This window comes from Sphaeramia orbicularis, chromosome 1 (assembly GCF_902148855.1).
Source record: "Sphaeramia orbicularis chromosome 1, fSphaOr1.1, whole genome shotgun sequence".
Classification (NCBI taxonomy): Eukaryota; Metazoa; Chordata; class Actinopteri; order Kurtiformes; family Apogonidae; genus Sphaeramia; species Sphaeramia orbicularis.
In genome coordinates, this window is record NC_043957.1 from 47248309 (window position 1) to 47262151 (window position 13843).

The 13843-nt window shown below is 38.7% G+C and overlaps 1 protein-coding gene across 3 annotated transcripts in view; it reads right to left on the reverse strand.

The window, feature by feature from the left end:
* Nucleotides 1-5052: 5052 nt before the first annotated feature.
* Nucleotides 5053-13843, reverse strand: part of lef1 (lymphoid enhancer-binding factor 1) — a 56263-nt gene continuing 47472 nt past the window's right edge. For all 3 annotated transcript variants that reach the window (XM_030149462.1, XM_030149453.1, XM_030149447.1), the window contains exon 11: nucleotides 5053-6597. The gene's annotated coding sequence lies outside the window, so the exon portion shown is untranslated. The remainder of the gene's footprint in view (nucleotides 6598-13843) is intronic.

Below are 13843 nucleotides of genomic sequence, written 5' to 3' on the forward strand. Positions count from 1 at the left end.
TGTGTGTTTTCGCTTTAATGTCTGGAATCAAAGTTGTCGACTACAGGGGTGAAATGTATGCTCAACACAAAACGGAGCTTTTTTTTTTTTTTAATCTTGTTGCATTAATCAAATAATACACACATTTGTCATTGCATGTTATTGTCTCCCACAGACTCACTGCTGTCTGAGATATGTCACCAACTCAGCGTTACTCTATTCTATATATGCAGCACAAGGCTGACATCTTATGTTCAAACTGATGAACTTCACTCACATACATGAACCCACAAAGACCCAAACATCCATCGCCGACCAAAGTATCTACTGATCTAAAATGTTATATAACTGTTGATCCACTCATCCAGCTATACATGTAAAATACAGTTTGTCATCTTTTCATGGTCATCAGATATGACCCATTTAGACGTTCAGAGGTTCCGTAGTTACCGTGGAAACACTGTCATCTTCTACAACATTGATTTACCAGTAAAACCCATTAAGTTTGACAAATGACAGCAGGTGGAAGCACTTGTTTTATGTTCAGTTAATGATTTATTTTATTGAAAAATGACTTTTTTTCTAATTTTTTCTGATTTAATATAACCTCAGAATTTACTCTGAGCTTTTATAAACATCAGTATGATTAGCAAATTATATATAGGAAAATATCTGATGTTCACTGTAAAGTACAAAATACAGAGGATGATATTATAATAAATGGTGATAAATCACTTAACCCATAAAGACCCAGTGCTACATTTGTGGCAGTTCCCAGATGAATTTTTCTCTAAATGTAACTTTTCTTAAGTGATTTATTGCCATTTATTATAATATTATCCTCTGTTTTTTTTTGCATTTTTCTCAGTGAAAAACATTGACATTTCCTATATTTAATTGACTGATCATGTAGATGACCATAAAAGCTCAGATACAAGTTATTATACCAAACAGAAAAAACTGAAGAAAAAGCTACTTTTTCAGCAAAGATATCAATAACTGAACATAAAAACAAGTGTTTCCATTTACTATTATTGATCCAACTCCATGGGTTTTACTGGTGAATCAATATTGTAGAAGATGACGGTGTTTCCACGGTAACTACAGAACCTCTGAACGTCCAAATGGGTCATAAATGATGACCATGAAAAGATGACAAACTACATTTTAAGTCAATTATTTACACGTAATGATAGAATTAGAGGTACAGAAGTTATTAAATATTTTATACCAGTAGATGATTGTGGTTGCTCGTGGCTGTCTGGGTCTTTATGAGTTAAAACAGGCTAAATAGAGGAAAATTCATTTGGGTTAAAGTCACATTGCCCTGTGAATTTACCATTTTGCGCTTGGATTTAATTACAATAGAATCTGAAGGGATATCAATGGAGTTGTATTCAAGTCAAGATTTGTCACTTTCATTATTTAATTTGTACTGAATTTGTCAACTGGTTCTTCAGTTGAAGTAAAGTAGAGATGTAAGACCATTGATTCAGTGGCTGTTAGGGTACATCTTCAGAGCTAATTATTTTTTTATTTATAGTTTGTGTTCGTTTACACTTGTGGAAATAGGCACATTTTAATGTATGTCAAATTAGTTACAATAGGCACTGGGTTATTACAACTATCTATGGAAAATTTTAACAAAGAAAATGTGAAAACAGGATGATTCCCAAGTGAGTTCATTAACGCTGTACATTGTTTAGACCCAGCTTTCACAACTGGTGGTCTCATCTAAGTAGGTCATGAAAAAAAAATCTTTAAATGCTTTTTTATGGCTTTAAATAATATCTGGTGCTGGACTTTTATTTTAACAGATGTGTCAGTGTGCTGTATTCTGGCAGTTGGCATGTTGAAGTAAACCTCTCCTTAAAAGATAATTGTAGGCAAGACACAGCATGAATATGACCAGGTGAGTTAAATGTGGATTTACAGACACTGGCATTCAATACAGAATACAACCTAAACCTGTGTGGCATGTCAGAACTAAAATATCAAAACTGAAAAGTCACTTAGAACCAAAACACAGCATTTTAACTAAACGTGTGTTGAAAGAACCAGTTTTGTAAGCCTTGCATGTAGTTGTGACCAAACATTTTGAGAATGACAAGGTTTCTCTTCTCAAAATGTGCTGCTTTTTTCTGTGCATTTCTGAGATGGACTGAAGACCAATTAGAAGCATTACATTGGGTTACAAAAAAATGTTTTTTGCAAGTTGTCTAGGTTTTTTCAACTGAATTAGGACCATTTTGCGCCGCTAAATCCAAAAATGACATCTGGTTTTCTCAATCAGGTCAGGTTTTTTTTGCTAATTTGATTTTGAAAAATTTGATCTTCTCACAAAATTGATTACATTTTTGTGACTTTATCAGTTGATTTTTCATATAGCTCTCACCCAGAATAGGTTTTAAGAGAAAAAAAAATCATTTTCTAACAGGATGTATTTATTAAGTGTTACAAACTGCAGCAGAATACGTCAGGCTTATTTTTGCAAGATCTTCTAGTCGAAGCCATTTCATTCACCTGTAATATTAAAAAAGCCATTAATCATAAATTGGCAAAAGTAAAATCTTCAGAACTCGTTTACTGCAAGAAATATGAAAGAATTTTGTTTTATAATTGTTTGTTTATAATTATGTAGCATAGTTCAGAAAGTTGACCTGATTGAGCAAAATTAATGTGATTTTTGGATTCAGCACACCAAAATTATCCTAAATCAGCTCAAAAAACTTAAACAATAAATTTATTGTTGACCAGTGTTATATACAGTCGCGGAAAAAATTATTAGACCACCCCTTGTTTTCTTCAATTTCTTGGTCATTTTAATGCCTGCTACAACTAAAGGTACATTTGTTTGGACAAATATATTATAACAACAAAAATAGCTCATAAGAGTTTAATTTCAGAGCTGATATCTATCCATTTTCCATGTTTTCTTGATAATAACCAAAATCACTTCAGTTCTTACATCAATATCTATGGCATTGTACTGATAAAAACAGTGCTTTTAGGCATTCCATGTTTTCTTTTCTGTCTGGTTTAGTCACATGATACACACAGGAGTTAGTACTTGATTGCATAACCATTGTTTTTGATGACTTTTGATGGTCTAATCATTTTTTCCACGACTATAAATTCCATTGACTGTTATTGACAAATTAATCGCATTTAAGGAAAGAATCCATATGTCAATCTCAAAACCTTTAACCATGACTACTCTTTGCATTGCAATTGTGCAGTTGTGATGTGCACTTACTAAAGCTGTGTGTATATTTTGGTATGAAAAAGCTCATAGTGAACAGTGAATATGTTTATACCTATTTTTTGAAAAATACATTCGGCTTCAATGTTATAAAACAGGGTCAGATAAGTTAAAACCTAAAGGGGTATAATTGTAACAGAATTTATCAATATCCTCCTGAGACTCAGGAAAGTACAAGTTTTGGCTTTTTTACATTAAATAATTGCTTTTATTGGAATCAGCATGATGCAACAGTTTTTTCAGATGCATTTTTAAATTTTGATGGAGTGTCCTTTGCAGTGGACAGAATTTTTTTTTTTTTTTAATTTCTGAGTAAAGCTGTAAAACTCTAGTCCCCTACAGAGGACAAAAATGCACTGCTGGGTCTCAGGAGGATATGGTTGTATGTTAACAGATCTGAATCTGAAATAGTGGCATTTTTAATATATTACACTACTCTGAATACATATGACAGATAAATATACAGGTCTAGAAAGAAATTTGTCCTCCATGAAGGACTGATGATGTAGATTTCAGGTGTCTATGACCCAAAAGAGACACAGGGTGGTGCTGTTTTACTTGGAATATGGACACAAGAGACATTCAGATTAGTCTATAAATAGAAGACTTTGATGTTGGCTTTCTTATTAAAATGGTATGTTTACTTCACAAATTCAATGATACCTTAAAGCCCTTACAACATTTAAATTCTATTTACGTACAACGAAAAAGGCTGAATCTTCTCTGGTGAAACGTTTACCAACCGAAGGCCTTTTGTGGATAATGTGGGTTTCATTCTCTCATTACAATAATGGTGTGATTCTAGCCTCGAGCGTACTTTCTTAGGCCATGTTCAGAGTGCAGGCAGAGGTGATTACACACGTGACTTCTCTGACAATATCAGTAGAAATGACATCTAATCTGATCTTTTCAGTTCAGATAAGATCTATGTCCATATATGATGGTTAATCAGATACGGATTTAGTGCAATGTGACTCAAGTCTGGACAGTCACGAAGGGAATTCAGGCATCTTTTAAGACACTCTAGATCAGGGGTGTCAAACATATGGCCCGTGGGCTAAAACTGGCCCTCCAAAGGGTTCAATCCGGCCCACAGGATTAATTTGCTAAGTGCAAAATTTACACCGGAGACACTAACAGTCAAAGGTGTCACTGAGCCTTGACAAGTTAGTTTGATCATACAGTTAAATGGTTACTGGATGTTTTGTGTCTTTGTAGATCCACTGTGATCTATAAGTTATAATGTACATTTGTAAATGATAAGCTGAGCCATAATATTGCTAAAATTGCACTTATTTTCACTAAGAAATTTCATATTGTTCATGGATGTTCAGGTTATTCAAATTTTTTGTGAGGATAGTTTGTAAATGTTAACATTTTCATACTGTAATTTTGCATTTTTGCACTAAAACAAACAGAAACAGTTGGAGGTGTCATTATTTATAAGTTATTATGCTATTATTTTACTGCCCTAGCTTGTTTGAGGTCAAATTGGGCTGAACGTGGCCCCTGAACTAAAATGAGTCTAACATCCATGCTCTAGATCTACATTTGTCACAAGTTTGAAGTGATGAGTCACTGGGTTTTACAGCGTGAATACACACATGGATAACTGTACCGTTACTCATATGGGTCAGTTCAAGACAGTGACTAGTTCAGACCTGACTCTGATTTTGAGATATCCAAACTAAACCGATCTGATCTAAACACTACCGTTTGCAGTGTGAGCGTGGGCACGGTTTTTAAAATCTTTTTGACATTACTATTACTTATGGATACTGGATTATAATCCCAAAGGATGACACGCAGACTGTTACATCTGGCACTCCTAGCTCCAGTCTCTCCACCACACAAGTGAACGAATGAGCCAACGGTGCCTTTTTATTTTTCCTTAAAAAAAACAAAAACATGTTGAAACAGTTCAAATATGACCACTTGGGAAGCAAAATGCTATACCAAGATGACAGTGACCCAAAAGATGATAATTAAAAAAAGGAATTCATCAAGTAATACTAAAATAGAGCATTAAAATCAAAATGTTACAGAGATGCTTGCATGGAATAAACAACATGGCTAAAGACCACACTATTAGCTACCAGAGAGAAAAGACAAAAGGTCCATTGCAATAAAAGAAAGACTGCCAAGTGCTGGGGTAAATATATATATCTGCTTCATTTGTCATGTTTTAGAACAATAAAATATAGGCCTCTGAGCTATTACTCTCGCCTTTGTCCTAATGTTGCCTGCAAAAATACCAAGAAAATTGACATATCCTGACAGTTTTAAAAAGTACACATACTGAGCATTATTTTACATCTGAGCAAGACTCGAGGTCACTATTTGTTACAAATAGTTATCAAAAGAAGCCTTAAGTTTCAATTTTCTGCAAGACGCTTCAACAAGAAAAATGGCTTTCCTGTGTCCAAAGCTTATTTTCATATATACCACTATATAAAAAAAACAATATTAAAAAAACAAACAAACAAAACAAAAAAATCACTAAAATATACACAGAGAAATTGAAACAAGGGTTCCAAGGTACAAAAAAAAGCAATCAAAATAAAATTCCGTCTAAAATGAAGAGCAAATCAAAACGTTGATCCTTTTTTGCACCAACTGGTCATCAATGAAACGGAAATGGCGTCTTGAGGACGTTTTCTTGGACATGATGAGATCCCTCCATCTTCCTTAGTGCAGTCTAAAAAGAGGTGTTTGGTCGGTCACGAGAAACCCCAAAAGGTCTCAAAAAATCCAGTGAGAAAAAGAGAGGGGGGTGGGGGGAGACGAGGGAGCGAATGTAGGCCTAATGGACTATACAAAGGAACCAAGGAGACAAATAACTTACAATAACTTAGAAACAGGTATTCAGAGTGTTTGTTTGGGTGGTGCAGGGGACAAGTTTGTGCGCACATCGAAATTGCTGCGGTTTTTCAGTGCAGTGCCTCAGTTTGCAATAAAGCTGATTCTAAAGAAATGACAAAACACAGACACCAAATTGATGTTTTTTCTGGGTTTCGGTGAGAAAACGTGGTTGCATGAGGGTGCTCCTATTTATCATGATTGTCTTGTTTCATTTCAGTGTCTCTACAGCAGGCGCCTTCAAGAAGGGAGTAGAGTCAAACAGTGAAGCGTTTTTTTGGTGGAGGTGGAGGTGGTGGTGGCATGTGTCTGTGTCGAAGGAAGAAGGAGTAGGGCTTGGTTAGGTGGGAGGGAGGGGGTGGGGGTCCTCTGAGAAGTGGAGGCTTCAGTTTGGACATTTAAGGGTCTTCATGGAATCTAACAGGCCTCCATCTCTAGCAGAGGGCCCGTAGCTGCTGCCTTCGCTTTGCATGTGGAGAAATTGTTCCGTTTTCCTCCTGCAAGACAAAAAGAGGAACAAAAAGAGGAGATACATCAAGCATTGGCACCTACTATGAAGTGGTGGAACAACTAGCGTCACAGAGTAATGGTGGTCAAGCTCTTAGAGTGAAAGTCCGTCAAATTTGTACTCAAGTATTTTATAGTACTCAAGTTCTCTACAACATGGAACAGGCAAATATCTTACTGCTAACGCAGACGGAAACAAAAAGAAAAACAGGACCTGTACCTCACCATCATGTTCTATCAAGCATCAATAACAACTTGAATTTGTGAGATTGTCAGGTTCTGCTGCGATGTAAGAGTCCTGTGGTCTTAATACAGGAGATCAGTCTGCCAACAGAAGGGGGTGGTACTTTCACTGGAGGAGAACTGAACAATTTAAATAAAAGTCCATATATGACGTCCTTGTACCCGTACTCGTCTTCATCTGTTTATCTGGGTTGCATGGGCAGTAGCCTCAGCAGAGAAGCCCAGACAGCCCTCTCCCCAACCACTTCCACTAGCTCTTCAGGGGGAATCCTGAGGCGTTCCCAGGCCAGCCCAGAGATGTAGTCCCTCCAGCGTGTCCTGGGTCAGCCCAAGGTCTTCTCCTGGATGGACATGCCCAAAACACCTCCCCAGGGAGGCGTCCAGGAGGCATGCTCACTAGATGCCTGAACCACCTCAACTGGCTCCTGTCGACGTGGAGGAGCAGCGGCTTTACTCCGAGTCCCTCCCAGATGTCCGAGCTCCTCACCCTATCTCTAAGGCTGAGCCCAACCACCCTGCGAAGAAAACTCATTCTGTCCGCTTGTACCCACAACCCCATTCTTTCAGTCATTTATATGACTTCCTATCAGTGCTCAATAGTAACTATATTGATATCTCTAACCATTTCCATAAGCCATCAAAATATGACCCATTATAAGTAAAGGCAAATGCTTAATATTTCAAAAATTCGTCAAAAACTCAATCAACATTTTTCCAAAACTGTGAACAGACTTTAGATAACAAACTGGAAGAAAACTCCAAGGCACTCTCTTTAAACATTAAAATGCCTTTATGACCATGGCATGGTCATATCTAGACCTTAGGTCTAATAAAGTCTAGATATGACCATGCCATGGGAATAAAAGCATTCTAATGTTTAAAGAGAGTGCCTTGGAGTTTTCTTCCAGTTTGTTATCTACTTTATGAATCCCTTTTTCTGAAGAGCACCTCGAACAAAATCTCTTTTTGTTCTAGAAGCATTCCTTCCAATGAATTTGTGAACAGACTTTATAGACATTGTCCCAAGGAAGTTACATATAAAGTTTGAAATGAATCTGACCAGTAGTCTCATGAGAGAAGAAGTTTGAAGAAATTGCAAACGATGACGCCGCTGGACACATTGTATTCACACAAAAAAACAGATCAATCAGAAGAGAGTAAAGGTTAAGCACTATTTTCATGGAACTAGTATTACCAGGTGACCTGTAGTTAGTGGGTCATCTATAATCTTAATCTGCCATATCTGCAATTTTGTACGGTAAAACTTTCAATTACAAACCCTCAAGTGATTTAGTGGAATATGCAATATTTTGTCTTTCCACTGCACATGTATTTTGTCTATTTCCTGCTTGAGGAGGATGGAGGCTATACTGATGAAAAAAAGAATGTTTTAAGTTTTTTGAGAAAAATTCAAGCAGCTCGTGTTGCGATATGACAGATATTCACTAAAAGAGTAACCTTAAATCATTCAAGAGTGTGAAATCTCAACATGTATGGCCACTACAGTAAGAAACATTTTTCCTTCAACAACTCTTTAAATGGTAAAACTGCCCTCGACATCAGAACCAGGGAAAAATGTCACTAAATTCTCATTTAAAAACAAAAAACAGGCTTTACTTAACCTGTGTGATGAAACGCAGACATAAGGGGTTCATTTCTACATCACCAGGTCCACAGGTTATAGTAGTCCCATGCAAATAGGGCTTCAGACTAATAAAGAAAAGGAAGGTAAAAGACTAAAAAATAAAACATATTTTCAACACTGTAAGAAGTCTGAAGAAGACAAAGACAAAAAAAAGGGAAAAACTGCATTTTTGCTTCATCAGTTAAAACAACACACATTCCCACACCAAAACACATCCACGTTGCATTAACCACAAGCAGACAGCTACTACATGAGTCAGAGTGAGTCAAAAGTGTCTCACCGTGGAGGCATGACTCCCCAGTTGAGGGCAGGGCAAATTATCTGCCTCAACCATCTATACAATCAATCATTTAGTTTTTGTTCGTAGTGTTTCGGATGATTGAATGAAAGCCTTTACTGCAGCGTTGAGCCAAGTGTTGAAGTACAGAGGGGTTATAGGTCATCGACAGGATGTGGGCCGGCCCTGCTTTGATCTAATCTAACATGGGGGTTGCTGTGACCCAGCAGGCATTGCTCTGCTTTTCTTTGCCCTCATCAGACTCACTCACTCCTATTCTCTCTCTCTCTCTCTCTCTCGATCTCGATGAGAATACCCAGTGCGTGTAGCTTCTGGTTGACATTTACGCTGCCATAGCAGGTGGGCGGTGGGAGAACAAGACCAGGAAATACTCTTCACACAGGAGGATCATTACGTTGACCAAGCCGAGTTCATGGAGTAATGCTAGTAATTATCTGAACCAGTGCTTGGTTGTGTTCAGCTTGGCACCGCGGTGTAAAAATGTTACCTGACTGCTCAATCTACTTCACAGGACTCTCATGAAATTGGCCCCTTTCCCTGACAGGGAAATTGTTTGTCAAGCTGCAAAAGTGTTCTTTTCCCTCTCGTGATCAGGGCTTGAGCTAACATAACAGAGTTAGCTGCAGTTATTGACAGGCCAAGGAGAGTTATTTTAGACCCGAGCAGCATCAAATAGAATCTGTGATCAAAGTGGAGAGGCAGAGACAGAGGTGGATAGATGCCTCCTGCGACGAAAAAAAGATGAATGTTTTGTGAAGACGAAAAAAGGAAAAGAAATGGTATTAGTTTGCTTCTCCCTTGTGGCAAAGCCAAGAGTGTGTTTTTGTAGGAGAGAAGTCAGCTGAGTCCTGCTGCTCGCTGCATCTCGACACTCAAAAGACTACAAACACACACTGGCGCACACACACACCCTGCAGACTGCTTTACCACATGTGGATAAAGGGAACAGGACAGAGGCAACCTTTCCCAAGGAGAGCTGACCCTAAGTAGAAACTGAAAGGAACACAGCACTCCGAGAGAAAGAGAGAGCCCCTGTCGCTTTTATTTACCTCTGCCGCCCTCCCTTCTTTTCATCCCAGGATCTCAAAGCGGGCCCGCACGCCCGGTGCTGCACCCTGTTTCCTGGGGAGCATTTTTCCTTCCCCCACCGCAGACATGAAAAGCACTGGCCTTCCTGCCTGGGGAAGAGGCCTGAGGGGCTGCGGGCGAGAAGTGTGTGTATATGTGTGTGTGTGTGTGTACTGGTTTTAAAGAGGACTGGTGGTAACAGCGGGGGTGTGTGCTGCGTGGTGGTTGGTTGTAGGGGGCAGCAGGCCAGTGCTTCACAAGGTCCAGCCGACACAAACACATGGATTCAGGAGCAACTTGACCCCTCCCCTCCCCTCCTCTCCTCTCCCTCCCTTCCCCTCACCTCCCTCCGTCGTCTCCTCCTCCTCCTCCTTCCCTCAGCATAGTGCTCAGGAATGCCGGCTGGACTTTTTTTTTTTTTTTTTTTTTTTTTACAGGAAATGAAACGCTCCTCTGTTCAGAGCTAGTCTTCCCCCCTTCCTTCACTCTTTTTCTCTCCCCCAAATCCTTTCCCTCTACAGGACAGAGTAAGAGAGAAGGAGGGCGGTGGGGGAAGGAGTCGGACAAGCTCTCGCTTTGCGTTTGAAGTGTGGGAGGTTAAGATAACTGGCACAGCCTCACGTCTCAATCGCTGCTTACAGCTCCCAGGCCAAATCAAAGCGTCCACAGCTGGGGCCCCGCCCGCCTTATAGCCCCCTAACCTACAACCCACCCACCCACCTCCACAGCTCCCCTCCCTCCCCGCACGGAACGCAGGGGTTTCTTTTGGTGCCATTAGAAAGGAAAACACCGCCGACAAATTACTCTAAAAATAAGCCAAGTGGAGAGAGGCGTCTCCAGTGCAGGCCGAAGTGCAGACTTTACTATGGCAGGGAAGGAGAAAAGACAGCAGAAGGGCTCACAGAAAAAAAAAAGTAACAGACTAGTCCTTAAGACCACTTCCACCAACTTTAGTCTTTTTGCAGCTCTAACCATTGGCTCTGATAAGAACAACTTCCTCCTGAATACCTCTTGAAATGTTCAGATAGACAAAAAAAAAGAACAAAAAAAACCCAGAATGGTTCAACTGGAATCAGGTGTTTAGAACACAGCCGTCAAACATACGGCCTGTGGGCCAAAACCGGCCCGCCAAAGGGCCCAATCCAGCCTGTGGAATGAATTTGTGAAATGCAAAAATTACTGAGCATATTAACAATCAAGGATAATAAAATCATTTTAGTTTAGGAGCCACATACATACCAATGTGCTTTCAGGTGGGTCAGGCCAGTAAAGTAATATAACTACAAATATTTACCCCGTCTCCCAAAGGGGAGGCAAGGACTATTGTTTTTGGTTAAGTTTGTTTGTTAACACTTCAGCAGTAAAACTGTTGGATGAATTCATACCAAATTGGGTTTATAGATTGCTAGTGACCAGGAATAGATGTCATGACATTTTGGGAAAGGTAGGTCAAACTTCAAATTTTTTATCTTTTTCTTTTTAAATCTTCCCATTTTCTTATAATGGGTGAAATATGTGCGAAGGCTGGGGCTTGTTGTGCCTGGCACCACTTGTTCTCTTTGTTTTAGTAAAAAAAAAAAAGTAAAATTCAATGAAAATGCTGACATTTACAAACTATCCTTTCACACAAAATGTGAACGGTATGAACGAATATGCACAACCTGAAATGTCTTAAGAGAAGGAAATGCAATTTTAACTATATTCTGCCTGTTACTAAATGTTTTGTGTCTGTAGATCTGCTGTTATCTGTAATTTGTAATAGCTGAGGCATGATATTGTTAAAATTGCAAATATTTTTCTTAAGACCTATCAGGTTGTTTGTGTTATTCACATTTTTAAGGAAACTTTGTAGATGCATACATTTTCATGATGTAATTGTACTGTTTTTCAGTGTTATGTTACTAGTCCAGCCTACTTGAGATCATATTGGGATGAAACCCCCCCCCCCCCCCCCCCCCGGTTTAGAGGACAAGACTACATCAGAGTACACACATAACAATAATTCTTCAGTGCATCAGCATAATCTGTCCATACAACTAGGTCTTGTGCTGTAGGTCAAACTAGAAATATGGTGTAAAAACTTAAAGTATTATTAATATTTTGACCTTTTTGTCTCTGTTTGACTAATCTGGCCTTTGCTTTAGAATCTGCTTGATTATCTCTGACTACTTACACATTTTCTTTCTCAGTAATCAGCTGTATAAATTGTAGTAATCTTTAAAAACAGAAAGAATTGAAAACAGAATCTACCCCCGTTTCATATATGTAAATAGGTCTGTCCTTGGCTCATGACCTACTCTTCCATCAAGTTTCACAACAATCACAATAATCCTGCTGACAAGATAATAAACAATAATAATGAAAATACAACCCTTTGACTCGTGCAGATTCTTCCATTGTCACGTCAAAGTTACTGAATGATAAATATGACCAAGGTTTATCTTCACATTTTCCCAAAGGTGACAAATGTTTGTCTGTGCATCTCCTCAGAAGTTTAAAGTTTTCTAATCACACACAAAAACCCCCCCAAAAAAACAAAACGAGGTGCAGTAGCATAAAAAGGATGTCACTGACTATTGTATATATTACAAGTAATTAATTTTCTGTTCACCAACTAAGGAGCAGGACCAACAGGAGTTGAACGATAATAGCAGTAATATGCATAATGTTAGTGTTTAGTTTTAGAGTAACTCGACATAACACTTCTTAAAACTGCCTTTAAATGAACTGTTCAGTCAAATTAAGTACAATTATTTCACTTCAGCAATATTTACTATCACTGTTCAAAAGGACGGATTATGAATAACACATACTAGTGTAATAAATAAGTGCTTTTCCCCCTCATTTCAGTATTAGTAGGCTGTGGCTCATGTTGTCTAAACAATTAGATGGTGCTGTCAGAGGGACTTTACGCAAGACCACAGAGTGATGAATACACACAGAGATGCAGCTGTATCAGAGCCAGTGTAGCAACTTTTAAAAATCTTTTTCATTGGAAATTGTCTAAATAAGAAAAAAAAAAAAAATACAGGTGAATAATGAATACATTCTATGTTTTAACCATTTCCGATTTAATTAGAATCATATTGCACTTCAGCCACTTTATATTTTAACCTGAAATCCAGCAACTGAGAGCCAGTTCTTAATTACTTTAGTCCTGAAAAACACTTGCAGTATATACATATGTGCAACTTTAATAAATAGACTCCCCAGCCATAGTTATTGTTCATTAATGTTTGAGATTAATGCATAAATGCACAGTAGTGCAGACCTTGAAACACTAGTCAGTTGTTTTGCAGACTGGAGAGTGAATGTTAAGCAGAAGATGAACCTGAGGATGTCACAGGTAACAGTTTAGTTTTGTTTAGTTCTTTCAAAGTCACACAGACTCTATTAAGTGTCCTTTCCATGTTTCCATTGAGCTGAATTCACTATAGTTTCGTTCTCATTGTAGTACTTCTAATCCTCGACTTCCTTTTTTGCCTGAAACGCCCATCCCTGCCACATGTTGAGATTAGAGTCTGGTGTGGTGTCTTAGCAGTGACCTTGACTGAATCGCAAAGTTGTCCTTGGTGACAACTCTTCAAAAGCCGCCTCCTTTCTATAAAATAGCAGTAGTGCTGCTCTTAAAGACACAAGGGAAAAATAAAATGAGCGGGGCAGTGAAAAAGCACCTGGAAGCAGAGGCAATACTTTCAACTAAATGCTTTGCACCGTCAGCATTTTCTCCAGCTCTGAGTCGTTCGACATAAAAGAAATGCCTCCGTTAAAGAACCTTTGAAAATTTAACCTCCAATCTAAAGGCAGGCTCAGGGGATACTGCATCTTTTCCACAGGGGGGCTATCAAAAACTAACAAGTCAGTCGGAACACTGAAAGGGTGCAGTGGAAGACGAGGAGAAAAGACGACTGTGTGAAATATTGGAGAGTAGGGACGGGTGGGGTCTGGTTGTGGTCAAAAGGGGAAAAGGGGAGGGGGAGTC